A 20,312-nucleotide genomic window follows, 5' to 3' on the forward strand; every position below is an offset into this window, starting at 1 on the left:
TGGGAAAAACAGAATTTGATATCCCTGGGCAAATTACTTTGTGTACGTAACCTGTAGCCTTCAACTTCTGATTTATATAAGTTGACCCCTCAATAAAAGTCTATCTTTGTGAGATCATATATAAAAATATAATTCTCTTTTATCATTTTTTTTTGGCTCACAGTAATCTCCTGAGTATTCAGTTCAATTAGAAGTGTCATCTCTTTCGCAAGCCATTATTTACTACCACTTTGAGGGGTTCAATTCCCTGCTTCACATCCCCTTCCCAAATCACTTGTCAAAAACTTTCAGCCAGAGGCACATGCACATAGGGCTCAATTTTGAGCTGGAGCAATCACTAAATTAATTTAAGTGTCATAGAATATTCAGCATCATATAGGTAGCAGTGCTAAACTAAATGGATAAATGATTCAGTTGCCAGATGCACATTTTTTTAGATTTAAAACATGTCCTTTAAGTAGTAGTTCAAGACGAATTACATTCCCACAGTGGTGAAACCAGAAGGCTGATTTGGGTGAGACCTATGCCCAAAGTGGATGGGAAATTAGGTACCTAAATGCTAGAATTTATGTAACGGAATTCAAACATGCGTGGGATAAACATAAAGGAATCCTGTGCAGAAGGAAGGGATCCTCAGGAGCTTAGCCTAGAATGGGTGGCAGAGCTGGTGGTTGGGAGGCGGGGCTAGTGCTGGGCAGACTTATACGGTCTGTGCCGGGGCTGGTGGTTGGGCGGCGGGGATAGTGCTGGGCAGACTTATACGGTCTGTGCCAGAGCTGGTGGTGGGAGGCGGGACTGGTAGTTGGGAGGCAGGGATAGTGCTGGGCAGACTTATACGGTCTGTGCCAGAGCTGGTGGTGGGAGGCGGGACTGGTAGTTGGGAGGCGAGGATAGTGCTGGGCAGACTTATACAGTCTGTGCCAGAGCTGGTGGTGGGAGGCGGGGTTGGTGGTTGAGAGGCGGGGATAGGGCTGGCCAGACTTATATGATCTGTGCCCTGAAGAGGACAGTACAAATAAAAAAGTAGCACATATGAATTTATCTTGGGCAGACTGGATGGACCGTGCAGGTCTTTTTCTGCCATCATCTACTATGTTACTATGAATTCTGTAATGTGTGAAAATAAGGTCTAGGTATGCCCCTGTCCCAACTATGCCCCTCCCAGGTTCACACCCCTCTTTCAGTTGTATGTTGTGGATTTTAAACGTGTAATGAGCAGAATCCTGAACAAAAGCAGTTGCATGTGAAACTGCTAATTAATGCCAAATCAACACTAATTAAAGCCAGTAAGAGGTAATTAATACCGATTAGCAGCTAATTATATTAAGTTATGTGCACAACTGACAGTTTTATATAACTTGTGTGTGCAGCTTTGTGTTTAAGTGTAAAATCGTGCAAGCAACTTTTTAGAATTAAGGAGATATTTAGTAATATGCTCTACCAATATTATTTGTATATCTGTACGTATATATTTTTAAACAATATAGAGCTATATTATGATCACTGTTTAAATATACATACAAGTGTTTTTTTTATTGTGGTTTTATCTTCAGACCATCAGAGGTAGAACTCCGTACACTGGCAATGCATCATGTATCATTTCACTTATGGTGACATAATTCATACCTTTCTCATCATTGGTCTTAATTATATATATATATATATATATATATATATATATATATATATATATATATATATATATATATATATATATATATATATGTTTTTTTATAGATTTTTACTATATTATTATTAGAAAGACAACATCTTTTTACTTAGCTTTAAAGTCTCAATGTCTTGTCAGACTGAGAGTCGGGGCTGCATACCGACACGTGTTTCGCTGGGAAAGCTTTTTCAAGGTATGCCCCTATGAGAAAAACATATCAGTCAAGCATCAAGCAGCAATATATTTTACCAATTTATCATATAACTACGTTAGCATAGTCGATTACCTTTATGTCTCTTCAGAGTATCAAAAAGCTCAGACCCCATCAGCCAACATGGCTGAGGCATCTCTCTCAGACTGTTTTAAAGTGAAGGTCAGGTGACCCCACCAGCCAATAGCAGGATCTATCAAATCCAGTTTTGCTCCTTGTGATTGAGTAGCTGCTCGATATTGCCTCCCTCAATATCTTTTATCACTATATCTATTATTCTCCAACGTAAATCAGGTGTGGTATGATTGAATTGTATTCAATGCTGGACTAAGAGAGCTTCTTTTACTTGCTTAGTGATTTTAGATTTACGTTCTGTTAGACAAATTTTGACAGGTCTACTACTTCTCCCTATATGGATTTTATCGCAGGGACATTGAATAGTGTATACTATATTTCTTGTATTATAGTCAGTGTTTCTATATGCATGAATTTTATGATGGGTGAGGGGGGCAGTTCAGCAATTCCCTTCCTTAGTCAAGGCACACCATTGACAGGATCCACACCTACTATGCTTGGCATTTAACACCTTTATCATTTTATGAGGTTTATATTTAACCAATTCTCCCACATTTTTACCACGTTGTAAAGCAATAATTGGATGATCAAAAAAGCATGAATCCAGTTACAGCAAATGCCAATGTTTATGGATGGCCCTTGTCACTGCACCCGAGACTTGAGAATATGGTAGAACGCAAAAAAGTTTATCCATCTTAGCGGGTTGCTTGTAATGTAATAACAAAGATCTATGTGTATAGCAGGCCCATAAATATGCTTTCCTGACTATCTTCATCGGGTATCCCCGCTGCAAGAATCTATCAGTTAGGTTCTTAGCTTGCCTCTTATATTCATCTAAATAGAACAAATTCTCCGAAGACGCAAGAATTGGCTAATGGGGAGGCTTGCTTTAAGCCTATTTGGATGAAAGCTGTTAAATCGCAGATAATTGTTACGATCAATTTTTTTTCTGTATAGCATTACAAAAAAACAATACATATTAGCAAGTTATACATTTCCCAGCTCCAAGTCAATGCATAACTTGCTTTTAATTTTGAGCAGATACCGGCTGATATTTAGCCAACAACAGTGAGCATTTTTTTAAAAACTTACCATTGCTGGCTAAATTATCTCCCAGTATTCAGTGTCAGGCCAACTGAAAGGGTCTTGGCCACTGGAGCTTATGCATGTCCCAACTGATATTCAGCCTGGGCTTGCAAAGACATTTATGCAAGTCCCAGCACTGATTATCTGCCGAGACTTGCATAACATTTTTTTTCAACTCCCTGATCCCCTCAAAAAGCCCCCCACATTTTTTCCTTCTCCTCCAACCCACAAATCATAAACTCCCTTCCACCTCCCCCAGAATGGCCCTCTAACTTCCCCCATGTCGGTAGGCCCCCTGGGCATACCTGATATCCATGGTGGTCATGTAGGATCAATGGGGGCAGGAGCAAATGCCACTTACTCCTATCTCTTAGAGTTGCAAAGAGAACATGGCTTCCACAATTCCTCACGGCAGCTCACAAGGTGCAGGAGTGAGTGGCCTTTGCTCCTGCTCCCATCGATCCCACTGGATCACCAGGTTTATCAGATAGGCCTAGGAGGCCTACCAAGACAGGAGGTTTGGGGGTCATTCCGGGAGGGCAGGGAGGGATTTCTGATGTGTAAGCTGTGCTACCTTGGAGGAATGAGGCCTCCTAGAAGGAGAGCATCACCCTGGTGAAGTAGGAAGTACTCCTGTAGCCAGGACCTTCCCACCAGGGCATGTACTATCCTCTCACACTGAGGATATGTCTCCAAGTGCTGCTCAGGAGGGAAGGGTTAGGACAGCTGTTGTAGTTGGTGATTCATTCATTAGGCATATAGATAGCTGGGTCGCCTGGTGACTTGCCTGCCTGGTGCAAAGGTGGCAGACATCAGCGTCACCTAGATAGGATTCTAGACAGTGCTGAGGAGGAGCCAGCTGTCTTGGTACATGTGGGTACCAATGACATAGGAAAATGTGGGAGAGAGGTTCTGGAAGCCAAATTTAGGCTCTTATGTAGAAAGCTCAAATCCAGAACCTCTAGGGTAGCATTTTCTGAAGTGTTACCCGTTCCATGCGCAGAGCCCAAGAGACAGGCAGAGCTCCAGAGTTTCAATGCGTGGATGAGATGATGGTGCAGGGAGGACACTATCTGTAAGGAACTGGGCAACATTCTGGGGAAGGGAGAGCCTATTCCGAAAGGATGGGCTCCATCTTAACCAGGGTGGGACCAGGATGCTGGCATCGGCATTTAAAAAGGAGATAGAGCAGCTTTTAAACTAGAAACTGAGGGAAGGCCAACAGCCGCTCAAAAGTGCTTGGTTCGGGATAAGTTATCTTTCAATGATATCACCAAAACAGGGAAGATAGGGTATCCCGATAGTGAGGTTGCAAAAGAGACCGTAGTAGATCAGGTGTCCTTAAATACAAATAAAAATCAGACAAAACATATCATATTAATACTGTCAAGTACTGAGCATGATGTACATTGGAACAGCAAACATAGTTTGAAATGTCTATATGCGAATGCCAGAAGCCTAAGAAATAAGATGGGAGAGTTAAAATATATTACACTAAATGAAAAATTAGATATAATAGGCATCTCTGAGACCTGGTGGAAGGAGGATAACCAGTGGGGCACTGTCATACCGGGATACAAATTATATCATAGTGATAGGGTGGATCGAATTGGTGGAGGGGTAGCATTGGCTCTTCAGCTTGGAGCAAAGGCGGCTGAGGGGAGATATGATAGAGGTCTATAAAATAATGAGTGGAGTTGAAAGGGTAGATGTGAAGCGTCTGTTTATGCTTTCCAAAAGTACTAGGACTAGGGGGCATGCGATGAAGCTACAAAGTAGTAAATTTAAAACGAATCGGAGAAAATGTTTCTTCACTCAATGTGTAATTAAACTCTGGAATTTGTTGCTGGAGAATGTGGTAAAGGCAATTAGCTTAGTAGAGTTTAAAAAAAGGTTTGGATGGCTTCCTAAAGGAAAAGTCCATAGACCATTATTAAATCCAATTATTAAATTGGATTTGGGGAAAATCTACTATTTCTGGGATAAGCGGTATAAAATGTTTAGTACTTCTTTGGGATCTTGCCAGGTATTTGTGACCTGTATTAGCCACTGTTAGAAACAGGATGCTGTGCTTGATGGACCTTTGGTATGCCCCAGTATGGCAATACTTATTTATTTATGAATTGGACGTGGAGAAAATCCACTGTTTATGTGTCTTTAATTGCATCTGTCACAATGGCTTGGCATGTAAGATCTGTATCTCTCTCTCTCTCTCTCTCGCTCTCTCTTGGATAAGCTATCTACTGTGCATTTCCTCCTTAAAAACTGTCAATATTCTTCTAACTTGTGTTGGTACTGCTAATAGAATGACAGCAATTGTTCTATGAGCTTTGCCTTTGAAACCTCAAACATAGCTTTCTCCACTTTAAACCACAGCTTGTCCAAAATAAAGAGGTACTTGCCTATAATATTCTCTGGCCTTTTCTGTAAGCTTGTGTGTTCTTTTGAAACTTTCAGAACTTTTCTAACTTTCAAGACTGGCTTGTGCTGCATTCCCAGTGCCACCTGTTTCAGCATGGACATTTTGCTCAATCAGTTCAGTGACTTTGCCTTTACCCATTAACTCTTGACTGGGCCATGGCTTTTACAATTATACTAGCAGGAATAAAACTTTTCTTCCTTTTCAAGTACTGTGACTTTGAACCTGGGCTCTGTGCAACAATTGTTACTTTTTTGCTTAGACTTGGTAGCACTGAGCTGAAAGACTGAGGGGGACGGAACGAAGCCTTTATATGATAATCTTTTCTATCTATATGATAATCTTTTCTATCTATCTATCTATCTATCTATCTATCTATCTATCTATCTATCTATATATATATTATTTATTTATTTATATCTTTGCAGGCAGTAAATGTGCCTTGTGTTGTGCTCAATAGTTACTTTGGCCCTCATGATCAAAAGCCCTGCGCTGTTCCAAACAGCGCTCTAAAAATAGCGCTGGAACAGTGCAGGGCTTTTCTGCATCGATGATCAGAGATAATGCATGCAAATTTAAGCAGCGCTATTATTTCTGATCAAGGGGTAGAGGTGCGGGAGAATTGTGCCTGAGCCTGCGCTCTGCACAATTCTCCCGCACTTGTTTGACAGGTCTGGGCTGTCAAAAGCCCAAACCTGTCAAACGCAGGGGCTGGAGGTCCATGGGACCACCAAGCCCTGACTACCCCTGCCCCGAGCAAGGCAAAACGGAGGCTGGAGGTCCGGCGGACCTCCGGTCCCCCCCCCCGACGATCTCACCCCCCCCCCCCCAAGTTCAGGGAGGGCTGGAGATCCGGATCTCCAGTCCTCCCTGAACATGGGGGGGAGGATCGTCGGGAGGACCGGAGGTCCACCAGATCTCCAGCCCCCTGTTCGCGTTTGCTTTGGGGGGGGGAACAGGGGCCTGCCAGCATGCAACTACATGCTGGACAGGGCTCACCATTCCTCCCCAATGATTGGCGCAAACCCTAATGCCAGCTCGGAGCTGGCATAGATTTTGCCGCAGCCAGCGACCCACTCTTTGGAGCATTGGACGCTGATCATTGGGGATGAATGCGTTAAGTCCTGATTAGCATGCATTTGCAAGCTACTTGCGCTGAGCCTTGTTTAGCATGCATTTGCATGCTACTTGCGCTAAGAGCCCTCGAGTGCGTTGTTTCACACGCTCGAGGGCTCTGATCATGGGTCGGCAGCAAACTCCGGCGCTAGTATGGCATTAACAGCCTATAGCACCGGAGTTTGCTTTTGATCATGAGGGCCTTTGTTTGTAGCTAGAGCAAACATGGGGGATCTGCAGAAGCTTCTTCCTTTGCTAGCATTCAGCACCTGTTTCAGCTAATTATGTATGCAACTTGAGCTCTCTTTGCATAGGAAACTGGCTTCTAAATATCTGGGCAGTTTGTGTATATTCACAAGTAGAGGAGTGTGGTAGCCGTGTTAGTCCACTCTTAAGGTTATCAATAGAAATCAAACAAAATAAAATGTAAGACCTTTGAAGTCAGAATGATTGAATATTTTAACACCCAACAGAAAGGACTTAACAAGGATCTGGGGTTCCTAGCCCATTATAAACCATAAAGCTGTATGTCTCTGTTGATCACCCTCCCCTCACCTATCCACACCCATCCTGTTAGAATATCAATGATATGCTTTGATGTCCCCATGCATACCTCCTACCCACCCCCATCCTCCCACCCTGTCAGACTGTCATAGTAATGCTTGAATGTTTTCACTTATATACACTGTCAGCTAGCACATTTGCTTATTTCCGATCTGAGGAAGAAGGGCAACCTTCGAAAGCTAATCAAGAAATGTATTAAGTTATGTCCAATAAAAAAGGTATCATCTTATTTTCTTTTCCATGTTTTATTTTGTTTGATTTCTATTGTATATTCACAAAAACTTCTGTTTGCTAAGCATCCTCTGTCATCAACACATGTGACATTTTGAGCAATGTTTTAAACCTGAAGCTACTGAAGAATTCCAAGATTTTCACTGAGACCCACAAGATTTATTACAACTCCCAATATTTAGCCCATTTGATGCCTGGCATGAGATGCAGCTAAACCAGAGTATAGAACATCATAATGAGAAGACTCGGAACTCTTGAACCAAAATCTTTGTTAATGTAGTAATCAAACAAGGAAAAATAGTTTACAATTCAGATGTTCTTGACAAGAGTTTTTGCCTTGCAAACTGTGAGTCTGTTCTCAACCAGCTCTCTCTCCCTACAAGAGAGAAGCCAAGAGGAGTTCAGCAACATGCTAAGAAGTAATGCTGTATATACCTTAATACTAGTAAAATCTTGATAGTGTCACAGTGGTTTAAAAAGGGGTCATATAGCAAAGTACAGCATAGACAGATACAGTTCCCTTAGGAGATAATGCTGCAGACCAACTCTTACAAACCCAATGGAGAGAGAATGGGGGGCAACCAGAACAGCATGCACAGAGAACCAGGCAAGACATTAGAAAGAGTCCCATAAGACGCAGATGTAACCCTCTGTTAGATAGGGATTACTATGGAGAGTAAGTCCGTGTGGAGAGTCACTGGGGGGGGGGGGGGCGGGGGGGAGGGTGACCAGGAGGTCCCTGGGTGGGAGAAGGCCCAGTCCAAGGGAAGTAGTTATGAAATAAAATGCAGAGAAATAGTGTCCTGAGACTAAAGGGTGATGGGGTAGGAGACTGGGAAGAGATAAATACGAATGTTTGTCCTTTAGGGCGTCTTTGGTTGCCTGATGGTCCCCTGCCACTGACCTGAAGGAGTAAGGTGGAATCCCATTTAAGAGAAGTAAAATCATTGGCTGTAAAGAGGAGTTGTGGCTCAGCAAAGATACAACTGGGACAGAGGAGAGCTACGGATGGGCAGAGGAGAGACCAAGCCTAGGAGTGTGGGATCGAAGCCAGGGAGTGCCCATCCCAAGGCCAGTGTGAGCCAATGCAAAGGTCATCTTGGAGGGAGGTCAGACTATAGGGGGTCTGAACCTGAGAATAAGAGAGGAGCACAGCCTTTGGGACACTGTTCTCTGGGATAGGCATGGACAGGGGTCTGTAAAAAGTGTAAATAGTCCCGCTGAAAAGCTTCTGTTCATAGATACAAGAAAGGAGAATACAGGAGTGTGGTTTTAAAAGACTTGTCTTAAATGTTGGAGAGTTGATGTTGGTTAGATGTTCCTGCTGTTGTGGAGTTGAAAAATAAACAATTTGAGTTTCATAAACTACTGACCCCAGAGTGATTTTTTTGGGGGGGGGGACTTGAAAGAATATATGTCTCCCACACCTGCCTGAACTAACAGCCAGTCTTGTTTTCCACAGTTTGCTTTGAACTTGATTTTGGAGTTCTTAGGGGAGAAGAGGATAATCCTACCTGCTAAATGCTTCTTTCCCCAGGTGGAGACACTGAGCACAAAGAGTAAGGGACCGGCGGAGACTGCCCTCAGGAGACTCCAACAGGGTTGGGACCCCAAAGCTAGGAGTCCCCAGGTCAGGGGTGTTACACAGAAATCTAGGACATGTGCTCAGGAAGAGCCTATTACAGGGAACTACAGGATTACAGAGATTTATAGTCTTATTCATGTTAAAGATACAGGTACTGTAATCTGTTACAGACATTGATCAATATATTCACATAAACAACAAACAGTCTGTTTCCATGCACTTGGAGGTAGAACATTTTTAATAAATTCAGTATAAATTCTGAAGCACATTTTCTCTATCAATGATTTATATTTACTTTTGTTTCTCCTTTTACTTCCACTGAGGCTGATGAAGTATGATCACAATAATGTATTCAGTATATTTAAATCAGGCAGTGCAGTGATTGAAGTCTGCACAAGCATTTTTGACCTCTTGCCTTTACTTTGTAGTTAAATCACAATGTAAGCATGCTGATTAAGCTTCCTCTGGCAAATTCTCTATGTTGCTGATATAAGGAGACTGACTCCGCATATTTTGAAGGAGATAATAATGTTCATGAATATTGTAATGAAGCTGCTGATGGATTATGCAATTCTGAACTGGGATCAGCCAAAAATAGCTTAAATGGGGTTTGTTTGGTTTTCCTGAGGTGGTCAGGGCCTTTGAACCACATCTTTTAACTTATGACTACATCTTATTTGCCTAAGTTAATTATAACTTTCTGCTGTAAATTTTTCAAATCTCAAGTATGGCTGATTCAACCCAGGGAAAAAAACCTCAAACACATCACGGAGTGGAAGAGTAGCCAAATGGTTAGTGCAGTTCCTGACAACCAGGGGAACTGGGTTCAATTCTTAAATCAGCTCCTTGTGACTCTGAAAATGTCATTTAGCCCTCCATTGTCCCAGGTTCATAAGTACATAAGCACTGCCATGCTGGGAAAAAGACCAAAGGTCCATCAAGCCCAGCACTCCGTCTCCGACAGTGGCCAATCCAGGCCCCAAGAACCTGGCAAAAACCCAAAATTTAATAATGACCAATGAACTTTTCCTTCAGGAATCTGTCCAGACCCCTTTAAACTCAGCAAGGCCAGCTGCCGTCACTACCTTCTCCGGCAAACCTACCACATTCTAATTTCATCTTGTGTCCCCTGGTTCTATTATTGTTAGAAAGCGTAAACAAACGCGTCACATCTGTCCGCTCTACCCCACTCATTATTTTGTACACCTCTATCATATCACCCCTCAGCCGCCTTTTCTCCAGGCTAAAGAGTCCTAGCCTTCTTAACCTCTCCTCATAAGGTAGTCAAAATAAGTACCTATATATAATATGTAAACTACTTTGACTGTAACCACAAAAAGGCAATATATCAAATCCCATCCCCTTTCCCTTCTCATTCTTGGTAGTTGTCTCACAAGTATCAATGTACAGAAATGGAATAGGGACTGAAGAAGACTCTAAGCAGTGACATATCACAGGGAAGCCAATAATAAAAACCCTTTCTATTGGTAAAATGTTGTTTTACCTTCAGAAATGGGCTTATAGATTCTTTTTTTTTTATTATTTTATTTTAAATTTCACAATTCAAGTACAAGCATTTACATCTTGCAACAGAAAATCAGAGTAAATATTATTTAAAGAAATCAACATGAAGATATAGAGATAGGGGCATTAGGAAACATCGGTGATATTTTTTAAAAAGAAATTGAATGATAACAAAGAAGGCCTGGAGATATCCACGTATTAACATAATAAATCCTGATTTTCTTACTACTCAGAATACTAACTGGTAACTTTTTTCATTTGTAAAAATTCTTTCAGTTGCACTGGTTCAAAGAAAACATATTTCTTATCAAGGTAATTTACTAAACATTTACAGGGATAAGAAAGAAGAAATCTGGCCCCCAAACTTCGTGTCTCTTCTCTAAGTGATAGGAAAGCTTTACGTCTATCCTGAGTGGTTTTCACCACATCAGGGTAGATCCAAACTCTATCACCAAGAAACATTTTTGTTGAATTTCTGAAAAATATTTTCATTAAGGAATTTAAATCTTGTTCAAACACCATTGAGACTAGTAAAGTTTTCCTTTCCAGAACTGTAGTATCAGACTGTTCAAGAAAATCGGTCAGATTTTGTAAACCATCAGTTCCTTTCAATTTTTCTACGCGCTTTAAGTCAGGAAGGTAATATACTTTACTAAAAGGAGGAATCAGGTCTGGAGAATATTGAAGCACTTCACTCAAGTATTTTTTAAACATTGCAGCCGCTGTTAATTCTACAGCTCTTGGAAAGTTCAGAAGGCGTAGATTTAAACGCCTATTATAATTTTCAAATTGTTCAATCTTTCGGTGTATCATTAGTTTATCCTTGATAAGCATATCAGTTTTAGCTTTTAGATTAGAGATATCCGTTTGGGCAGCTATGTTCACTTTTTCCGAATCCTTCTTAAAGGTCTCGAAGGCAGTAGTCAATAAGTCTAATTTACTCACGATTGGTGCAACTGTTGCTGTGTTTGTATCGCAGCCCAGATAGATTCTAAGGTTATCGCCTCAAGAGCTTGCTGCTCGGTGTTAATATCTTTCCCCAGCGTTTCAGTTTGAGCTCCGGCAGAGAGAGTTCCCCTCTCACCAACTTTGGACGCTTCCGGGACATCAAGCTCGCTTCTGAGACCAGCTGGGCAAGGCGGAGGATTTAATTCCGGCGAGGACAATGTTGTTACACCTCCCTGTGAGAACGGCGTTCCACCTACATCTCCCACCGTGGGAACTCCACTCAAGCTGGCCGACCGTGGAGTGCTGGTGGCGTACCTTTCGAGCGTCGTCTGACACAGAGCGGTTTCCGGAGCAACTGCTGGTATGCTCTTAACCGCTCCTTTCCGCTTAGTGTGCAGCATTTGAGGCACAAAAGAAAAATGTAGAACGAAGAAAAAAAACGTTGCACCACGGAAAGGTTCAGGAGCTAGAAAGGCGTCCTCCAGTCAATCCGCCATCTTGGCACGCCCCCTTCATAACAGCAGCTTATAGATACTTACCATTTCTGAACACTGGTAAAAATATATGCTATCCCACAATGTGTGTATTTTTACTCATAAGTTGAAGAAAGTATTTTGGAGAAGAGTTACAGGGAGGAAAGTATGTACATATTTCGAACAAATCAAAACTACTCAGATTGATGATTTGTTTCCTAAAATAAAATATACCCGTATCAAAAACAAGTGCAACTTTACATGATTACTTTTTCCTTAGAATATAATCATATAAAAAGTATGGCTGGGCTTTTCTTTATTGTGGCAAACCTCAATGGGAAGCCAAGCCCCTGCTCCTGCTATTCCATGTTCCATCTACTCTTTGCCATATGATATCATCTCCACAGATTTATATCTTCTCTTCCTCTTCTATTTCCTATAGCGCAACTACACTTATTCTCTTCTTGTACTGATACTTCACTTTCCCTTGAAGACTCTGCTTAAGTTGCTGTCCTTTGTCATGGAAAATACATTTTCTTCCATAGTTCTAGCCTATTAGGCCACAGCTGTGGTACTGGACTGCAATTCTCCTCTTCCTGTGGTTTCAACTCCTTCTTCCACTTCATTTTCACTCCTTTTCTTCCTTTAAGTCCACCCATAAGAACATAACAATATAAAAGTAGTCATACTGGGTCAAACCAATGGTCCATCTAGCCCAGTATCCTGTTTCCAACAGTGGCCAAGCCAGATCACAAGTACCTGGCTGACACATTCCTATGTTCTCCTTTCTCACTAACTAACTCCTGGCTTTCCTTCTTGCTTGAGCTATCTATCTTCCTCTTCCCTCATTCTTGGGTTCTTTAACATTCATGTTGAAGACCCCGCTGACTCTTAGGCCTCAAAGTTTTTTATTTCACCCTCCTCATTCAAACTACAGCTGTGCTTTAGCATCCCTACACACCAACATGGCCATTGCATAAGTACATATGAAGCATAAGTACATAAGTATTGCCATACTGGGACAGACCAAAGGTCCATCAAGCCTAGCATCCTGTTTCCAACAGTGGCCAATCCAGGTCACAAATACCTGGCAAGGTCCCATAAAAGTACAAAACAGCTGCTTATCCCAGAAATAGTGGATTTTCCCCAAGTCCAATTTAATAATGGTCTATGGACTTTTCCTTTAGGAAGCCATCCAAACCTTTTTTTAAACTTTGCTAAGCTAATGGCCTTTACCACATTTTCTGGCAACGAATTGCCTCAATTATGTCTTTTTCTCTAACTGCCTACTCTCAAACTTCTCCAACTCAGTTCTTCCCCTGTTTGACCATTACCTAACTTTCACACTTAATGACACTCCCCTACAGTCACATCATCACTAATACATTTAGAAATGGAAGTCACGTGATGCAGTCTTCTTGGGGAGACATGTGTGAGTGGAGCTCAGGCAGGGACCTGGCAAAATCTTGCAAAAAATCAGCAATGATCCCCTATCTGGAGGAAATATCATTTGCCTACCAAGAGGTTAAGCCTGCAGAGAGAAAGGGCCACAATCCGGCTTGCTTTCAGGTGCAGAATACCCATAAAACCTCCAAGAGCATCCCAGGACAAAGTGAAAACTATTTTGTCAAGATGGCGGAGGAACCAACACCTTTTACAGTGCTCACAGGAGATTGGATCCAGGAGATCACCCGCTCGGTATCCACTGCCCTGGCAGATAGTCTGAATAAGGTGCAGTCTGCAGTTGATGAGCTAAATGAAAGGTTTTATTCCCAGAAAAGGCAGTTGGCGGAAGTGGAGCAGTGGATCTCTAACCAGGAGGATGCCGGGACATGCATGGCGCAGCAAATCAAGAAACTTAGAAAGAAAACCATGGTCCTGCAAGAACAGATGGATGAGCAGGAGAACAAAAGCTGGCATAGAGGGGCATAATCGAACAGAAACGCCTATCTCCATGGGCATTTATCTCCGAGAACGGGTCCGTGAAGGGGCGGAGTGAACCGTATGTTCCAAAAAAAATAGACGCCCATGTTTTATTCGCCAAGGTGTGAGCTGGGCGTTTTTGCTTTTCACCGATAATGGAAAATGAAATCGCCCAGCTCAAAAACGAATAACTCCAAGGCATTTGTTCGTGGGAGGGGCCAGGATTCATAGTGCACTGGTCCCCCTCACATGCCAGGACACCAACCGGGCACCCTAGGGGGCACTTTTACAAAAACAAAAAAAAAGGTCAAAGAGCTCCCAGGTGCATAGCACCCTTCCCTTGGGTGTTGAGCCCCCCAAATCCCCCTCAAAACCCACTGCCCACAAGTCTACACCATTACTATAGCCCTAAGAGGTGAAGGGGGGCACCTACATGTGGGTACAGTGGGTTTGGGGGGGTTGGACGACTAAGCATTAAGCAGCACAATTGTAACAGGTAGGGGGGGGGATGGGCCTGGGTCCACCTGCCTGACGTCCACTGCACCCCCTAACAACTGCTCCAGGGACCTGCATACTGCTGCTTGGGAGGAGGGTATGACATTTGAGGGTGAAAGTAAAAAGTTGTGAAACATCATTTTTTTGTGGTGGGAGGGGGTTAGTGACCACTGGGGGAGTCAGGGGAGGTCATCCCCGACTCCCTCTGGGGGTCATCTGGTCATTTAGGGCACTTTTGGGGGCCTTATTCGTGGAAAAACAGGGTCCAGGAAAAGTGCCCTAAATTCTAGCTACAAACGCATCCATTATCGGCGAAAGGCGCCCATCTCTGTTCGGGTGATAACCACGCCCCAGTTCCGCCTTCACCACGCCTCCGACACGCCCCCGTCAACTTTGTCCGCATCCGCGACGGAGTGCAGTTGAAAGCGTCCAAAGTTCGGCTTTCGATTATACCGCTTTATTTGTTTTTGTGAGAAAAACGCCCATCTCCCGATTTAGGTCGGAACTTGGGCGTTTTTCTCGTTCGATTATAAGCAGGATAATAACCTACCCCTGGTGGTCCTGCCATAGACTGTGAGTGACGCTAATCTATACCTAATTTTTAGTAAATGGATCCCTGACAAGTTTAGCCTTCACCCGGAGCCAGCACATTTTATTTGTGAGGGGATGCACAGAATAGGGACTAAATCTCAAGAGACATGAAGGCCCCACACAGTGATCACACACTACCTTAACTGGAAGGAAAAGGAAGCCATCTTGATGGCATTTCGCCGAGTGAACAAACATGTGGATAAAGGTGAGCCAGTTGATATTGTGCATCTGGATTTTCAGAAAGCGTTTGACAAAGTACCTCATGAAAGACTCCAGAGGAAATTGGAGAGTCATGGGATAGGAGGTAGTGTTCTATTGTGGATTAAAAGAAAACAGAGAGTAGGGTTAAATGGTCAGTATTCTCAATGGAGAAGGGTAGTTAGTGGGATTCCCCAGGGGTCTGTGCTCGGACCGCTGCTTTTTAACATATTTATAAATGACCTAGAGATGGGAGTAACTAGAGAGGTAATTAAATTTGCTGATGACACAAAGTTATTCAAAGTCATTAAATCGCGGGAGGATTGTGAAAAATTACAAGCGGAACTTACAAGACTGGGAGACTGGGCAGATGACGTTTAATGTGAGCAAGTGCAAAGTGATACATGTGGGAAAGAGAAAAACGAATTATAGCTACATCATGCAAGGTTCCACGTTAGGAGTCATGGACCAAGAAAGGGATCTAGGTGTCGTCGTTGATGATACGTTGAAACCTTCTGCTCAGTGTGCTGCTGCGGCTAAGAAAGCAAATAGAATGTTAGGTATTATTAGGAAAGGAATGGAAAACAAAAATGAGGATGTTATAATGCCTTTGTATCGCTCCATGGTGCGACCGCACCTTGAATATTGTGTTCAATTCTGGTCACCGCATCTCAAAAAAGATATAGTAGAATTAGAAAAGGTGCAGAGAAGGGCGACGAAAATTATAAAGAGGATGGGATGACTTCCCTATGAGGAAAGGCTAAAGCGGCTAAGGCTCTTCAGCTTGGAGAAAAGGCGGCTGAGGGGAAATATGATAGAGGTCTATAAAATAATGAGTGGAGTTGAACGGGTAGATGTGAAGCGTCTATTTACGCTTTCCAAAAATACTAGGACTAGGGGGCATGCAATGAAGCTACAATTTAGTAAATTTAAAACAAATCGGAGAAAACGTTTCTTCACTCAACGTGTAATTAAACTCTGGAATTTGTTGCCAGAGAATGTGGGAAAGGTGGTTAGCTTAGCGGGGTTTAAAAAAGGTTTGGACGGCTTCCTAAAGGAAAAGTCCATAGACCGTTATTAAATGGACTTGGGGAAAATCCACTATTTCTGGGGTAAGCAGTATAAAATGTTTTGTACTTTTTTGGGATCTTGCCAGGTATTTGTGACCTGGATTGCCACTGTTGGAAACAGGATGCTGGGCTTGATGGACCTTTGGTCTTTCCCAGTATGGCAATACTTATGTACTTATGACTCTGATTATGCAGTGTGGGCAGATGTGGCATGTGAAGATCTGCATATTACAGCTAAGGGAAATGTGGTGCCGTCTTCTCTAAACCATAACTTAAATGGGAATAGAAAAATAAAAAGGCTTATTATCTGTATCAGTGACCTGTAAATTAGATTTTTGCTTGATTTTTCTTTTGTGCTTTATTTTGGTACAGCAGAAGCTGGAAGGACAGGTTTTTTTTTTAAATTTATTATTAAAGCACTATACTTCAGGGTTAGCCTGCTTATTTTTAGAAGTGCTATTAATATGCTAGACAAGTATAAACTGGTGTTTAGATGATAATATTGCAAAAACATCTAAATCTCGATTATTCAAAGCTGGTATATACTCATCTAAAGTGAAAAACATACATATGGCAAGGAATCATGTGTTTTAGTTAGGGTTAGAACTGGCCTAAAAAATAAACATATGTCCCATTTCAGAAAGAGAATGCATGTCTATGTCCAAAAAGATTGACGGTGGGATTTATACCTGCTATCTGGGACATCTAGCTTTCAGAAAAGTGTTCATATTGAGCAACACTCCATTGGAAGGATTATGGGAGATTGATTCCCCCCCCCCCCCCCCCCAATATGAAACTAGCAAGAAATACTGAACTCTAGGACAGTTTTGGAAAAAAATAACATTTATGAGGCCGATATTGAGACTGCGGGAGGCAGCCTGGCTAACTCTTGGGATCAGCAGTAAGACCGAATATTCAATGCCGGGCTGTTTCCGGTGATCGGTATTGAATATCTGGTTTATTTTTGGCCATTTTAAACTTAACTGGCCAAGCCAATATACAGAGGTGGCTGGTTAAGTTTAAACTGGTCAAACTGGGCAAAGATAGGCCTGCTATTTCGGCAGCCCATCAAACTTAGCTGGTGATGCACTAAATATTAGTGGAGAGCCGGTTATATCGCATGATATAACCGATTAGCTGCTTATCCCAGGATTCTATACAGTGTGACATAAGTTGCACGCACAAATCCAGTCATATTCTGGACTTGCACACACAACTTAATTAGCTAACAAGTCAATCAGTGCTAATAATACAGTTAACACTAATTGGCACTAATTAGAATTTATACACAGAACTGTCTAAGCGTATTCTATAACATGATGCACGCAAATTCTAATTCACATAGTTGAAAAGGGGGCATGGTCATAGGCGTGGAATGTGCGAATCATGGGCGTTTCTAAAATCTATGCGCATTGTAATAGAACAAACCTGGTCTGCGCCTAACTGCCTGTAACTAAATATAATCATGTAGATGGGCGCTCGCCATATTCTATAAACTGCTCAGAAATGTAGGCTTATTCTTTGAAGTATGCGTAAATTTAGGTGTACTTTATAGACTATGCCTAGGCGTATTTCATTTCAGAGCTAAATTTTTAGGCGTGCTATCTGGAATCTAGTCCTAACTTCTTTCTGGGAATTTTTAGGGTCCTGTTTACTAAGCAGTGTTATAGGTGCATTAACGTTTTTAATGCACATTAACCAGGTACGTGCATTAACCATGTACGTGCCTACAATATCCCTATAGGCGTCTACATGGTTAGCGAGCACGCTAAGTGTAGGCACGCTAAAACACTAACGCATCTTAGTAAACAGGGCCCTTAGTGGGAGATAACTGGCTATCTCCTTCTGAATATTCGCAGATAGACGGTTAATCTGTTCCTGGCCAGTTAAATAGCATTGGCACATAAATGTTTATATTGTCTCGTCGGCCTCATTGATATTTTAGACATTTGTGGTTCTAAAATAGATGCTCACACTGCATGTAAATGGTGCATAAACATCCATTTCTTGATGTATTTTAGAACATGGTTTACGTCAGCAGATCTTGTTCTAAAACGGTAGCTGAACTTGACATGGTCTGACCTGGACATCTCAGTCTCTATTTGTATGCCCTTTCTAAAATGCCTTTCCACATGTCTGAGTCCCAGAATCTGAGAGAACTGTTTTTGTGTTATGAGGCACTTGTTTTAAAGATAGGAGGTATAACAGGGAAACAAGGACAGTGATCACTGGTTAAACCTGGCTTAGGAACAGGATGTTAAACATAGGAAGGGATGCAACTGGGAGGCACACATGCATGCCTGCAAACAAGGGCCAGAAAGCTGAGAAAGGATTTTATTAACTTCATGATTTTGTTAACTTCATGATTTTGTGATTTGTTACTATGTAAGCCGCATAGAGCTTGCAATGTGTGGGAATTGTGTGGGATACAAATGAAATAAATAAATACACCAGGACTTTGCTGTGTGTAAACTGCTTTCGAGAATATTTTTTTCTTTTTTTTTTTGCTGAAGAGAACCTCTTAGAGTCAAGGATTTACAGACAAACTCCTAAAGGAGGGAGTTTATCTTGCTTTCTATCGAGAAGCAAAGTAAAGATACCGCACCCTCCCTGCTCCCAAAGGTGTGCTCAGTAATGGATTACTACACATAATTATTCTGCCTTTTGTATCTCTCATACTCTTTCTGAGGACCAGCTAGTTTACAGCTTTCTATAACTTGTCCATGATATGATTCTTAGTGCAAGTTAGACAGCATTAGGCAAAGAAAGCCAAAATATCATGTCTGAGTCACTCGTCTCCAAGGTAAAATATAACCCTGGGGCTAGACGTTTTAAATCCAATAACTCTACATGCTGGCTGGTAACACAATAATGCCTGGGATTACATGCATGGGAAACACATAATAGCATTCCGACAAGTTCAATCTGCCAAACAGAGAGATCCCTACATTCTATCCCTGTCATCTGCAAATTACACAAGTGTGACAAAGTTTTATTGATACCATTAAGTAGTATATGCTAGACATTTTCCCACAGTTCTTAATACTGCCTAGTGAAATAGTACATCTCACACCAGTAGCTAAAGGGAAAAACACAAGCTGGTAAAGAAAAGGAGAGAGAAGACCGTAAGATATATACAATTCATGGCTTTGAGTTAATAAGCTTTAAAAGAAATGGGGAAGTGTTAGCCACAAAAAAATAAAATAAAATTGGACAATGGTACTTACCCAGATGTTCCAACAAACTTGAGCTGCCATGCCCTGAGATCTCAGAGATGTCCACATCCTAAATATTCCTCAATACCCATATCTACAGAGCAAACGAACCTTTTCCGGAGATGGGAAGGCGGTAGAACTAGAGGACATGAAATGAGATTGAAGGGGGGCAGACTCAAGAGAAATATCAGGAAGTATTTTTTCACGGAGAGAGTGGTGGATATTTGGAATGCCCTCCTGCGGGAGGTGGTGGAGATGAAAACGGTAACGGAATTCAAACATGTGTGGGATAAACATAAAGGAATCCTGCTTGGAAGAAAGGGATCCCCAGAAGCTTAGCCGAGATTGGGAGGCAGAGCCAGTGGTGGGAGGCGGGGCTGGTGGTTGGGAGGCGGGGCTAATGCTGGGCAGACTTATACGGTCTGCGCCCTGACAATGGCAGATACAAATCAAGGTAAGGTATACACAAAAAGTAGCACACGTGAAATTATCTTGTTGGGCAGACTGGATGGACCGTGCAGGTCTTTTTCGGCCATCATCTACTATGTTACTATGTTACATTCAAGACCTGCTAATGAGGGGTGGGGGGAGTTGATGGTTGGCTGCCTATTTTTACTTGGTATCCTTTCTGAGCACCCACTATTTATTTATTTATTTATTTATGTTTTATTTATTTTAAAGGCAAATTTCTCTGGCTCTAAATATATAAAAATAACACAAACAGCAGCTATATACCAACATCAAAGTACTACATAATGATCGCTGTTATAAAAAATCTAACAAGCACATAAAGAAAGATATAGAAAACAGATTTTCAGAAGTGACCTTCCACTTAAGCCATCAGCTTTGGAGATATTGGAAGTAGGTGTTTCACCTTATGTCTTCATCAATCTGAAATCTTTTTTGATCTTTTATATAT

This window comes from Microcaecilia unicolor, chromosome 2 (assembly GCF_901765095.1).
Source record: "Microcaecilia unicolor chromosome 2, aMicUni1.1, whole genome shotgun sequence".
Taxonomy (NCBI): Eukaryota; Metazoa; Chordata; class Amphibia; order Gymnophiona; family Siphonopidae; genus Microcaecilia; species Microcaecilia unicolor.